This window comes from Parasteatoda tepidariorum, chromosome 4, assembly GCF_043381705.1.
Source record: "Parasteatoda tepidariorum isolate YZ-2023 chromosome 4, CAS_Ptep_4.0, whole genome shotgun sequence".
Taxonomy (NCBI): domain Eukaryota; kingdom Metazoa; phylum Arthropoda; class Arachnida; order Araneae; family Theridiidae; genus Parasteatoda; species Parasteatoda tepidariorum.
Window position 1 is genome coordinate 2,442,307 of NC_092207.1, and position 11,829 is coordinate 2,454,135.

Sequence of the window (11,829 nt, forward strand, 5' to 3'; positions counted from 1 at the left end):
TTACCCTTAAAAAAATTTTCACAATTGCTGCCGAAAAAAAGGATCAACAAGATTATTGGAATTTAGTACAGAATCAGCTCTCAATAAAGTGATTGGATAGTCATAATTATATTCGATAACAAAATCAGGATTTTAAAAATTGCGGAAATTAAAAAAAAAAAAAAAAAAAGACCCGAAAAGTGAAAATGATTGACAAGACTTTGTGAATTTAAAATTGTATCAGTCATATCAAAATGAGATTATGCAGTGGTGTGCTTCAAAATTTTGAAAACAATGTAGAACTTTGGGTAAAGTTTTTTTTTTTTTTTTTTAAATATGTGTTCATAACTATTGGTTTATTTTGGATTTCAAAAATTTCTGAATGTCTGAAATCTAGAAATTTCTGAAATATGAACCTTCCAAATTTTTAAGCCTTCTAGAAACTTGTTTAAACAGTTGATACGGATTTTTAATCAATAGGCCTCACTTTGAAAATAGTTAACTTTTCCATGTTAAAAATCTGTTTTTACTTGTGTTGTAAAGTAGTAATATACTGTATGGGTATAATAATTAATAAAATATTTTATGAATTATGTTCATTGTTGCATTTATATATTTTATTTTTCAGAGGATCAGAAAAGAAAAAAGTGCTATCGCTTTTATTTCTTTAATAAAAGAAAATCCATGTCCAGGCTCATATAATACAAACATGCTCTGTCATGAAATTATTTATTTATGTGTTTTTTGTGCCACTGAAATTTTTTAGTTAGTTTTTTGTATGAAGTGTAATATATATTTCTATAGAACATACTATACATTCATTGCAATTTCAGTCTTTTTCTGATTTGCTTTATACAGTGCAGTGGTATTTGGATAAACTCTGTAAATCAAAAAAAGGAGAGAAAAAATGCTGATTGTGTAAATACAGATTTTGTGTGCTTTTGTGTTTTGGATTTAGACAATCAATAGAGATCTGGCTTATTTTGCAGTATTATTCTTTAAACCTACTGAAATTTAGAGCTTTCCACATCTTGTGATATTTATAGTGATTTTAGCTACATGTGCTTTGATTTTTTTTTCACGTTTAAACATAACAAATTTAAGGTTAATATCAGCAATTTTGATATTTTAATTTATCTTGCTGTTTAAATGTATCATTTTGGCTTTTGAGTTTTTTTATGAAAATTGTGATTTATTTTTCATTGAAATCCCATGCAATTTTAGCCGATATTAGTGAATGTTCAATTAATATTTAAAATTTTTTTTTTTTAATATGCTAATCATATTTATTCACAATCAAAATCTGAATCCACTTATATTTTTTGTTTTTATTTCCAAAATAGTTTTGAATGTATTTTTTTTCTAAAATGTAGGAGATAAATGCAAAATAATTACTTAAAATTACAAAATTAAGTAAAATTACTAAATAATTTTACTGCATTCTTTATTTAAAAAAAAAAACTTTTTCTTCTGGTTCAAATTATTGTAAGTATTTTTTCTTTCAGAAAGCCAGGATTTTTTTGTATTCATAAGAATTTTTGCTCTGTTTAAAAATTTTTGTTTATTCTTGTTTATAAATGTGACAACAATCTGCTTTGCTGTATATTTTTAATTTTCAATATAATCTTTTTCATATTTTGAAATGCAATTAAAGATGAAATGCTATTTAAACTAGTGAAAAAAGTTATTAAATTAGTGCATTAATTTTTTTTTATTTTATTAATTCATTCTTTTTTATATGTATTGAACATTAGAAGTTTAAGGTTGTATCATATTGTTTTTGCTTCTGCTGAGAGGTTCTCTGAGCAGAATTTTTTTTTATTTGCTAAAAAATCTTTTAATAATGTTGTAGTTTGGTTGTTTTTTATTAAAATTCTATACACTTATAACTAGCAATAGTGAGTTGTGTTCATGTCTCAGAATTATCCAGGGATGTGTTATTTTATCTTATGCTGTTTTAAAAATTTTTCCTTCTATATCCTGTGTATGATCCATTATTATATTTTGTGTAATTTACTTCATGTGTGAAGAAAAACTAAAATGCATTAATTGCTGATAAAGCTTTAAAACCACGGCAATTAATAATCTCTATTCCAGTTTTTATCTTTATGATATCCCATTTTGATATTGGTTAAAATAAATTAACAATTCCAAAAGATTTATCTACAGCATAGGTCTGTATTACGGTTCCGAATTATATTCTACAGAATTCCATGTTTTGTTCTTATCATTCTTCAAAGTCTAATAACTAAAAGCAGGGTATGTGGTTTTTCTGTGAATATCGTAGAACTTTCTTTATCTTAATAACCATTGGTTTGCAGACTTCAGCGAATCAAGTGATTCTTTTGATTTGGCGAATTTTCACCATTTTGGAATATTTGGAACTGCTGATATCACAATTCTTATTCCCAGAATTTTAATGTCGATTTTCATATTTAATTAGTTTAAAAGTTATGCTTTGCGACGCTTTTCCAAGCGATCTAAAAATTGTACATCATCGTTCTTATTCACACGATTTAAGAATCCAATATCACAATTCGTTTTTACAGCACGGCATCACAGTTCGTATTCATGCGTTTTTTAAATCCAATATGACAATTCGTGTAGATACAATTTCAATACATGTTTGTATTCTTATTTAATTCCTTTGTTGAATAATATTATACCCAGTGAATTACATTTGTTCTTTTTCTTATCCGTTTGCAATTTAAACCGGTAAATAGGTCGAATTTTTTTTTAAATCTTTTTTTTATTTTGTAGTTTTTAATTTACAATGAAAATGGTACCCAGTGCAAAGAATTTCCATTGTACCATATTGATAAATGCCATTAAAATTGGTAACTTGATTTGATTTCTATAACCTTGTAAGAATTTTGTTTTGTAATTATTTTTATTGTTTTGAAAATTTTACTGAAGCCAGTGCAAAATATGTCCTGTCATTTATATCTATATGTCATTCATATCTATTATCTCCATATTCATTTTGTACAGATTTATTCAAGTAAAATCTGTAAATTATACTTTTATCATAAGAATTATATTTTCGACTTGTAATTTTGTATTCATATTTTTCTTTTCAAAATATTATTGAAATCAGAACAATTTAAGATTAATTTATTTTTGCAAAAACTTGTACTTATTGTTTTCTGTGATTTGCATATATACAAGTTGGAACAAGTTCTATGGATTACTTGAAAATGAAAGAAATTTTTTATAAAATAAAGCATGATACACACAGATGTGTGTTGTCTAAATTTTAATAATTTTCTTATGCTTGTTCAATGCTCAGTTTTATTAAATATATCATCTTAATTTTGAAAATGCTTACTTCTAAGATTTCTCTTTAATAGGAGGAAAAAATCCCCTTAGGGATTCAAGTAAAACACCAAAAAAGTGTCCATGCGAAAAATCCCTTTAAAGTTATGTTTTGTGGAAAATATCTCTTCTGCCTTGAATCAATTCTTAATGTTATTAATAATACATATAAAAAAACTGATTTTTCCCCCCTCTGTTTCAAGTTTTAATGTAAAGAAAAAAAAATTTTTTGATACTTCAGCGTAGCTGCCAACTGTACTGGATTTTCTAGTAAACTACTTGATTTTACCTGTTTCTCTTGGTTAAATAAATATTCTCCTAGTTTTTGTACAAGAATTATCCCTTATAGTAGAATAGAAAATTCCCTAAAATAGAGTAAGTTTCCTAAAAAAGTCTCAATTAAATTAGAATATTTTCAGATTATTACTTGCTTGAATATTTAATAAATATTACTAATACATAATAAAGCAAGCCTTACTTATAGGAAACTTTTTTGTTTTAAAATGCTCAGTTTATTTTTATTCAGAACTTCTTTTTTTAAATCAATTAAAAAAATCCTATCTATCTTTGATGAATCAAATGCATATCGTTATTCAAAATTAGGAATAAACATAATACATAACATTTCAAGTATATTTAATGTTAGTCATAACTGAAAAATATTGCAGTTTTTCTATTTTGATCACAAAAAAATTTCCTAAACTTTCTTTTGTGTAAAATTTTTTTGTACATATTGCAACAGTTATCGAGAAATTTATATTTTGTAAAATCTATTGGATATTTTCCTATCCATGTTGGCACCTATGCTTCAGTTAATTTTTGGATAACGAGACCCCTTGAATTAAAATTGTTATGTTAAAACATATTTGTAACATTCTATTTTAACTTAAGTAATTGCTGAAGATTAAAAGTCCCTTCTTGATTAATTCATTTGAATTCAAATGTATCTTCAAATATAATAATAATGATTTTGTATTGAACGGGTAATAAAATATAATTATTTTTTGTAATTGTCGAGGTTTAAATTTCTCAAAAACTACATTATCATTACCTACTATTTTTCCCTCTGTGGCATAATTTATTTTAATGAATAAAATGCATTTTTTTTTATTATTTTTTCTAGTTGTGTATAAAGTTGATAAGAATAAAGTTCTTGTATTGTATAATTATTTTTAAAAAAAAATGATGAATTAGTTGTTGACTGAAATATTCCTTATTATATGTGCTATAGCATTTTATTTTTTGCTTTAGTTGTTCCCTGTGTATTAATTTATTTTTAGTCAGGAATATTGTCAGCCAAATACCACTGCATGTTTTACTGTAATATTAAAACCCCCCATGTTACACTTCTGGGAGTAAAATAAATTATTCAGATTTTTTTTTCTTCTTGTTTTTATCTTATTTAAAAAGTTTAACTGTAAGTGATACTGGTCAAAATATATTTCACTTATACTTATAAGGAGTATTAGTTGCCTTATACTCTCTATTTGAATTGAATAAGAGTAAAATTTCATATTTTTTTACATTATGCAATCACACACTTTTTTTTTCACTTAAAATTTGTGTGGCAAATACTATCTCTTTGTGCCTCAATATTAAAGTGATAACAATTCACAGTCTATATGTTTATTTTTTTAAGCAAGTGAAATAAAAAATAAAATTATCCTAAAAACATTTTCTAGACCTAGTATTGCAGAAAATTTTTTCAATAATCTTATAATATTCCTGTTACATCTTTTTTTTTAATTTTTTTTTAAGGATTTCTTTTGATATGGTCTGTAAAAAATCTTATTTATTTTTATAAGTTCTGGAAAAATTAAGTATTGTGTTCTGAATTTTGTACATTATGGTGTGTGATTGCATAATTAGAATGTTCAGAAAAATAATTTGTATTATCAGTTGATCTGTTATGAAAGCAAACTTCATGCTGTACTACATTGCATGAATTTAATAAAATCTCGGTATGTATTTTATTTTGTAACTTGCTCGTATCATAACTACCCAAAATGTTTGTTTTATGTAATTTTTACTTCATGAAATAAAAATAATTTATAAATACAATTTTTCTTTTTATTTCTTTGAAATGTGTTCCAAATTTGTTATGTCCCCCTTATTGCCATAAATCTCTCTGCATCACCAATATTTTTTTGTGATTAAATACAGTCTGATAATAATTGTTTTAATTTCAACAACAAAAAAAAGAAGCTAATTGTCAAACTGACCCAATATTTCATTTGATTATGCGTAATTTATAATTCAAATTTGTTTTGAAAAATAAAAAAATAGTTATGCCGCTTTGCTAATAAAAAATTGGGACACATTCTGACACTTTTCATTCAAATCAACCTCATGAACAGAATATGCCACAGTTGATAGAAAAATTGTCCTTTAGCTGAAAACCATTGAAAAAGTAAAATTTGTTGAAAACAAAACCGATAATTTTAAGTAGCATATTTTTTAAAAATATTTTTATATTCTATTTTATGTATATTATATTTTTTAAAATTTAATTCTCTTTTTTGCTTTCTAGGACGAGTGCAATGCCAGCTATCTGTTAAATTTTCAATTATCTTTTTCTATTGCAAAAAAATTATCCTTATTTCATGGATAATCAAATCAAATATCTAGCTAGTGGTTCTTATGCTTTAAAAGTTTAACTTTATTTCTAACCACCTACTATCTGAACTGGCTGTTTTTCATTTGGACAATTTTATTTATTAATTTCTCCTTAGCAGAAACAACACGTTGAAAATACTTATTTAGTTGTTTCAAATACTCAGTTGGTTGAGTGGAAATTATCGAATTAAAAGAAAAAATAAAGGACTTTATTTAAAAGAGAGTTTGTGCTTTTGAGAATGTATATGTTGTTGTAGAGGTTTTGCAGAAAATAGCAACGCAATAAGCTTTCAACTGTATAATCTGTACTAGAAAATTTACTGTGAATGTCACATTCCTCTGTTTAATTGTACAGTATACTCTCAGTATCTTAAAGTTGAAAGGATGCTAAAAAAAAATTCGAGATATCAAGTTCAGAACTGAATATGTTCTAAAAAGTGGAAAAATGTATTCTAAAATATTACTCTAAAAAGTGGAGTCATAAGAATAACTACTATTAAATATGTATGTAATGATAGTTGACATTAAGTCTAGATACAACAATGATAATTTTATATTTAAAAGTAAAGCAATAGTAGTTATACTTTAAATAGAAGAAAATTGGTTTACAATAAACTTACTTAGTGATTTTTCAGAAAAAAATTCAATTTCCATAAGGCCTTGAGAAGAAACCCTTTGACATAGGAAGTCAAATTAGTCTTAGATGGATATATAATGCCAAGGGGGAAAATATTTTTTTACATAAGGTTTTTGAGATATCGAGAGTATAGTGTATACAGGGATGAGATTTTTCCGTTTTTTAGCGGATTTCCGCTTTTTTCAATTTTATCTCTTAAATTTCAGCTTTTTTATCAAAAATTCAGATTTTCTAAAANATATCGAGAGTATAGTGTATATTTATATATATATATATTAATTCACGGAACATAACTTATGTTTTCGAGACATTGTGGCAATGTGTTAGCTTCCCAGATTACAGCAGACATAGTGCATTGCACCTATGTTTTTATTGGTGGTACAATTTTATACTATTCATGAATTTGTTGGCCTTCCTTCTCCAACATCTTTAAATTCCAGAGGTAATAGAATGCTCAAAATATTGATTGACAATGAAACATCATAATTCTAAGTGAAGCACTGATTTTTTATTTTATTTGGAACTTTGAACTGTCTTTTCGTTGGTAACATCAGACTTCGCGTAATTCAAATCTTGTGTATATTTATATTTACTTTTGTTTTTATTCTAAAGGTGCGTCAGTGGTCTTCTTTCAATCATGTTTTCAAAAATATTCGATCAGCTTGTGGAGCGAGAAGTAATGGATCAAGTCAACCTTCATCTATGAAAAGGAACCCCGCCTTAGAATTCAGTTAACGTGTCTTATATACTAGTGAATTGGAATTACATTTTTGTAGTGGTAGATACACTACAAGCTTATCTAAATTACATTTCGTGGCCCTTGTAACGTTTCCATTCAATTTCTAAAGCAGTAATTTTAAGTTTTATTAGACTTTGTCTCATTCTGTTTTTATCCAAAATTAGCTCGATCCAATAAATGGTAATTTCTAAACTCCGATACCCATACCCCTAAAAAACATTCCCTTTAACTTGGCCAAGAAGGTCATGGGTTTTAAGGTTTCACACATTTGAGACCAACGACATGACGGTGCAATATGTTCAACATTTCGAACTTCACTTCTTCGAAAAGCTGGTGCCTATTGATATGAAGAGTCAAGTCGCATCCAAGATTTGAACCTCGTTGCTTCATTATGAGAACTCGAAAGTAAAGAATACACTTTTCTGAGAGGTAAGTTTAAAATTTGTCTTTAAATTTTATGTAACCTTTGCATAACTTTGAATATGCAGCAGTGGATCCTAGAACAGCCCACCCCGTGGCGATTCTTTTAAATCCCGCCAGCAAATTTAATTGAAATGTCGCCAAACTAAGTTTCCGGAAGATATTTCGGGGAGATTAATTTGAACGTTCGATTACACCACCAACATTCTTAAACCTGATTGGTTATTTGATAATATATACCTACGCGAAAGTTGGATTTTGTTAGAAAAGAGTTTATTTTTTCGCCATTTATGCTTCTTATCTCTTGCTGTTAGTATCATCGTTATTGTTTCATTTTTTAACCGTTATTTCATTTATTACCGTTACCATTTAATTTTGCTGTTGTTGTTGTATGGTACCGGTTTAAAATAGCCATAGTTGATCACTGTGTACTAGATTTTTCTGTATGAGAAAAATAGAATTAATTATTATTGTTAATATGTCAAAGCATATGAAAAGGAAAGTCACTATAGAATGATATCTATGATAATTTATTTAAGAAAAAGTGTTCTATAACTTGCAAAAATGTACAACCATTTGAAGTAAATTATTAAATAGCAGTCTAAAGATAAAAGTCTATCTTGTACACTACTGTACAGCTGGATTTGTTACAAAGAAGACTAAGCTGTACTATTAGGAATATTCTGAAACTACATTAGAATTGTACATTGCTGGCATACATCATTTATATCACAGTTCAGTAAATTATAAAAAGACAAGCTGTTATTTGTACTAAAATAAAGCAAACTAGTAAAGAAATAAATAAAAATGAATTTACAAAAATTTACAATTTTTTGTTTCAAAAGATACTGTAAATGTGTATTGAAGTTGCTGGTCTATCATATAAAAATGTGTAGGGGAATAGTAGCATATACATATTTACTTCTACATTTATTAGCTCTGCAACTTATATTCATAATGAACGAATAATTAAATGTTTTTGTATAGTATGTGCACTACCCTCGGTACTTGTTGTTATATTGGTCTTGTATTATCAAAGCTTAATGAACATTTAAATTATCAATTTTCACTTTTTTCATCCCGTTGAAAAAAAAAATTTTTTTTTTCCAATAAAAACTTTTCTTGCTTGAGTTAAATGCATATTTAAATAGATGTTTTCAGTTCCATCTCTGGTTTTTGTCTTGATAACTGCGCCATCTGTACGATATAAATCGTGAAATATCAATGCGTTAAACGTATTTAAAAAGTATTCTCACGATGTTTAAGGAATTACGGTATGCATCGATTGTATGATAATTATCGACAATTATTAACTATTGGCAACAGCGGAATACAATGCTATTGTGAGTGACAATAAATTTCAATTTGAAAACAAAGAATTTGACCTACGTAAAAATTATATATATGAGTTAAATTTGAAATCTTTCGTAAAACATTGATATTTCCCGACGTCAAACCGCAGTTTAAAATCCCATTACCGTCCAGATAAAATGTCAAAATCAAGCTAAAAGTTGCAGTTGCTTAAAAGCAACTCTATAAAATTTTAACTCTATTAAATTTTAGAAGACATACTGATTAAAGTAGTTAGCTTCCTGTAAAAACTCTCAAGTAGCTATTGGCTTTTTCTTTAAAGGAGAAACAAAAAAAAAGGTAATTCTTAGCGTGTCTTTTCTTATACATATTCCCTTATTTAATTCATATCAATAACAGATTTGAAGAATGAATAGATATTTCTCTCTTAAAAATAAGATCAAACCTTGACCAGAATGAGCGTTCTTAACTGCTTGAAAATGGTTGAAAACCGTCTATCAACCATAAGAAAACGATTCCATTAGTTAAAATAGGGATACGTAGAAATGCATTTAATGTAGAACGCAGGGTTTGATTAGATTTTTCCTGCTAGAAAAAATATTTGTCCTGATATTTAGTAAAAGTGTTCATTTAACCTCAGTTATTCTGACCTAATCTTTGTAAGAGTTCAGAGCGTCATTGTTCCAAGAACACAAATAAAGACTTTAATGGATTTGAAGAATCGAAAGATTTGAATTTTCGTTCCAACATCAATAAGGCTAGTAATAATTGCAAAATTCTATTGCTCACATTTGGGAAGTTCACTAATTATGTACATGTTTCAGGCATTAGGTCTTACCCGCAAGGTTTATTGTTTCGAACGTTTCGGGCATTCGTTATTTTATTAAAATTAAACTTCATTAACAATTTTACAATATCAAATTTTTAGGGTTATGAATTCAGGAATCGGTGTCTTTTAGAGAGAAATTATGTAGAAAAAAAATTCCATTTATAAAAAATTATGCAGCTATCATATCAGTGAGTGTTTAAATGATGAATGCTCAAAATAATTTTTATACAAAAAGTATTTCTCTGTGTGTTCCTCTCGAGATTATTTTGAACGTACTTCAAAATTATTTGATTGAGTCATCTTGAACTTGAATACAAATTTTAATTAAATATTGCTCTCTGGGGGAATTTTTCCTAATTGATACTGGTTATTTTTTTAATGCAGCAATGCTATAAAAATTATCTATTCAAAAAATCATAAGTTTTTCATAGCTCCAAAAGTTATACTGCAACCTGTGTAAACTTTCTTTTCTGAAAAATGTACTTAAAAACAGTATCATTCTTTTGCGATGAAATTTTTATACTAAGTAGTGCAAAAAATAGTAATATTATATTGATGTTATTTTTTTTTTCATTAAATTTACCTTCATAATAATAAATTGAGTGGTTGATTTTCACTAGAGCTGCGTTATTTATTTACGACGGTGATAAGGAAAAAAAAAATGGAATATTCCTTTAAAATTTTTGATGAATATGTTTGTTTTTCTAATCAAATTCAACGTGTTAAAAATTATGTTACAAATACAGAGATTGGACAAAATAGTTTTAGTATTCTTTTAAAATATATTCTAGGATAAATCTCTCAAACGCATGAAAATATGCGAATTTCATTCCCATTTAATGTGTTTCCATGTAACCTCTACCTGAAAGTGCGGAAAATAACTTTTGATTTACTGATCCGTTCTCCACGTACCAGCATTTAATGGTTCGAGAGCTTAGTTTCAAAATGCCGAATATTTAAAGTTTATTTCGCTCAACCGATTTCGTATTTTATTCTTTAAAACTACAAATTTTAAAATTATGTTTTGACTACTATTAAATAAAATAATAATTATTAATCGGATTAATGAATTTGAGATTAAGATTAAGGTCGACCATATTTGCAGCCAATATTTTGAGAATCATTCAGAAAAAGAATATTTGATTTCGTAATTTAAAATATCGTCTGAAGTAAGTAATTAGAGTATTAGGCCACGGAGCCGTTAATATGAAGTACGTGAAAATCATATGATTAAATCAAAATTATTCACTTTCTCACAGGGTACTTAATTTTTTGTTTTGCGCCCTGTACTTGGATGCTCGGAAACAATTTTTCACATAATGCTCCACAATTTTTCGACATTCATAAGGCAATTTTGGGGGAATCTCAGACGTTGAAAAAATTTGCTAAAAGGTACGAAAGAAGGTTAAAAGATAATTGGAGAGCCATTGCGAAAGAGGATATTAAAAATTGTTTATTGAATTTTTGCATTGTAAACAGGTCACGTGGATTCCTCAGTTAACATCACTACGGCCAATAACTTCTTACTGAAACGTGTTGCCATGGTAAAAAATAGGAGATGTTGTAAGAAGGTGAGTCCTGGAAATTGGTGCTGCTCCAAACTTATGGATGACAGATAATTTACTACAAAAATGTAAAGTAAATCAGGTTCGAATCCCGGTAGATCGGTACACTAATATCGATTTTCTATTGTTTTGTGATGGTTTCCTTGTGAAGCTATGTGGTATGGATTTTTTTTCATCAATTGTAATTACTTTGCTATTCATGTTACGTTTTTTATTTTAATAACTTATGCAAGTTGGAGCAAATTTTTATTTCAGATTTTAGGTCAACGTTTTTCGAGAGTGTCTGATAAAAATATACCATCTTTGGAAATTATACAAATGACTAGAAACTTGTGGATTTGAAATTAATGATTTGATAACCTGTTTTGTCCAATCTCTTTTTCACATCGATAAATGAACGGGGAGATTAATTTGAACG

The 11,829-nt window shown here is 27.1% G+C and overlaps 1 protein-coding gene across 4 annotated transcripts in view; it reads left to right on the forward strand.

The window, feature by feature from the left end:
* Positions 1-5,355, forward strand: part of LOC107452910 (ubiquitin carboxyl-terminal hydrolase 47) — a 97,938-nt gene extending 92,583 nt beyond the window's left edge. For all 4 annotated transcript variants that reach the window (XM_043052876.2, XM_071180440.1, XM_043052877.2 and 1 more), the window contains one exon: positions 608-5,355. The gene's annotated coding sequence lies outside the window, so the exon portion shown is untranslated. The remainder of the gene's footprint in view (positions 1-607) is intronic.
* The last annotated feature ends 6,474 nt before the right edge of the window (positions 5,356-11,829 follow it).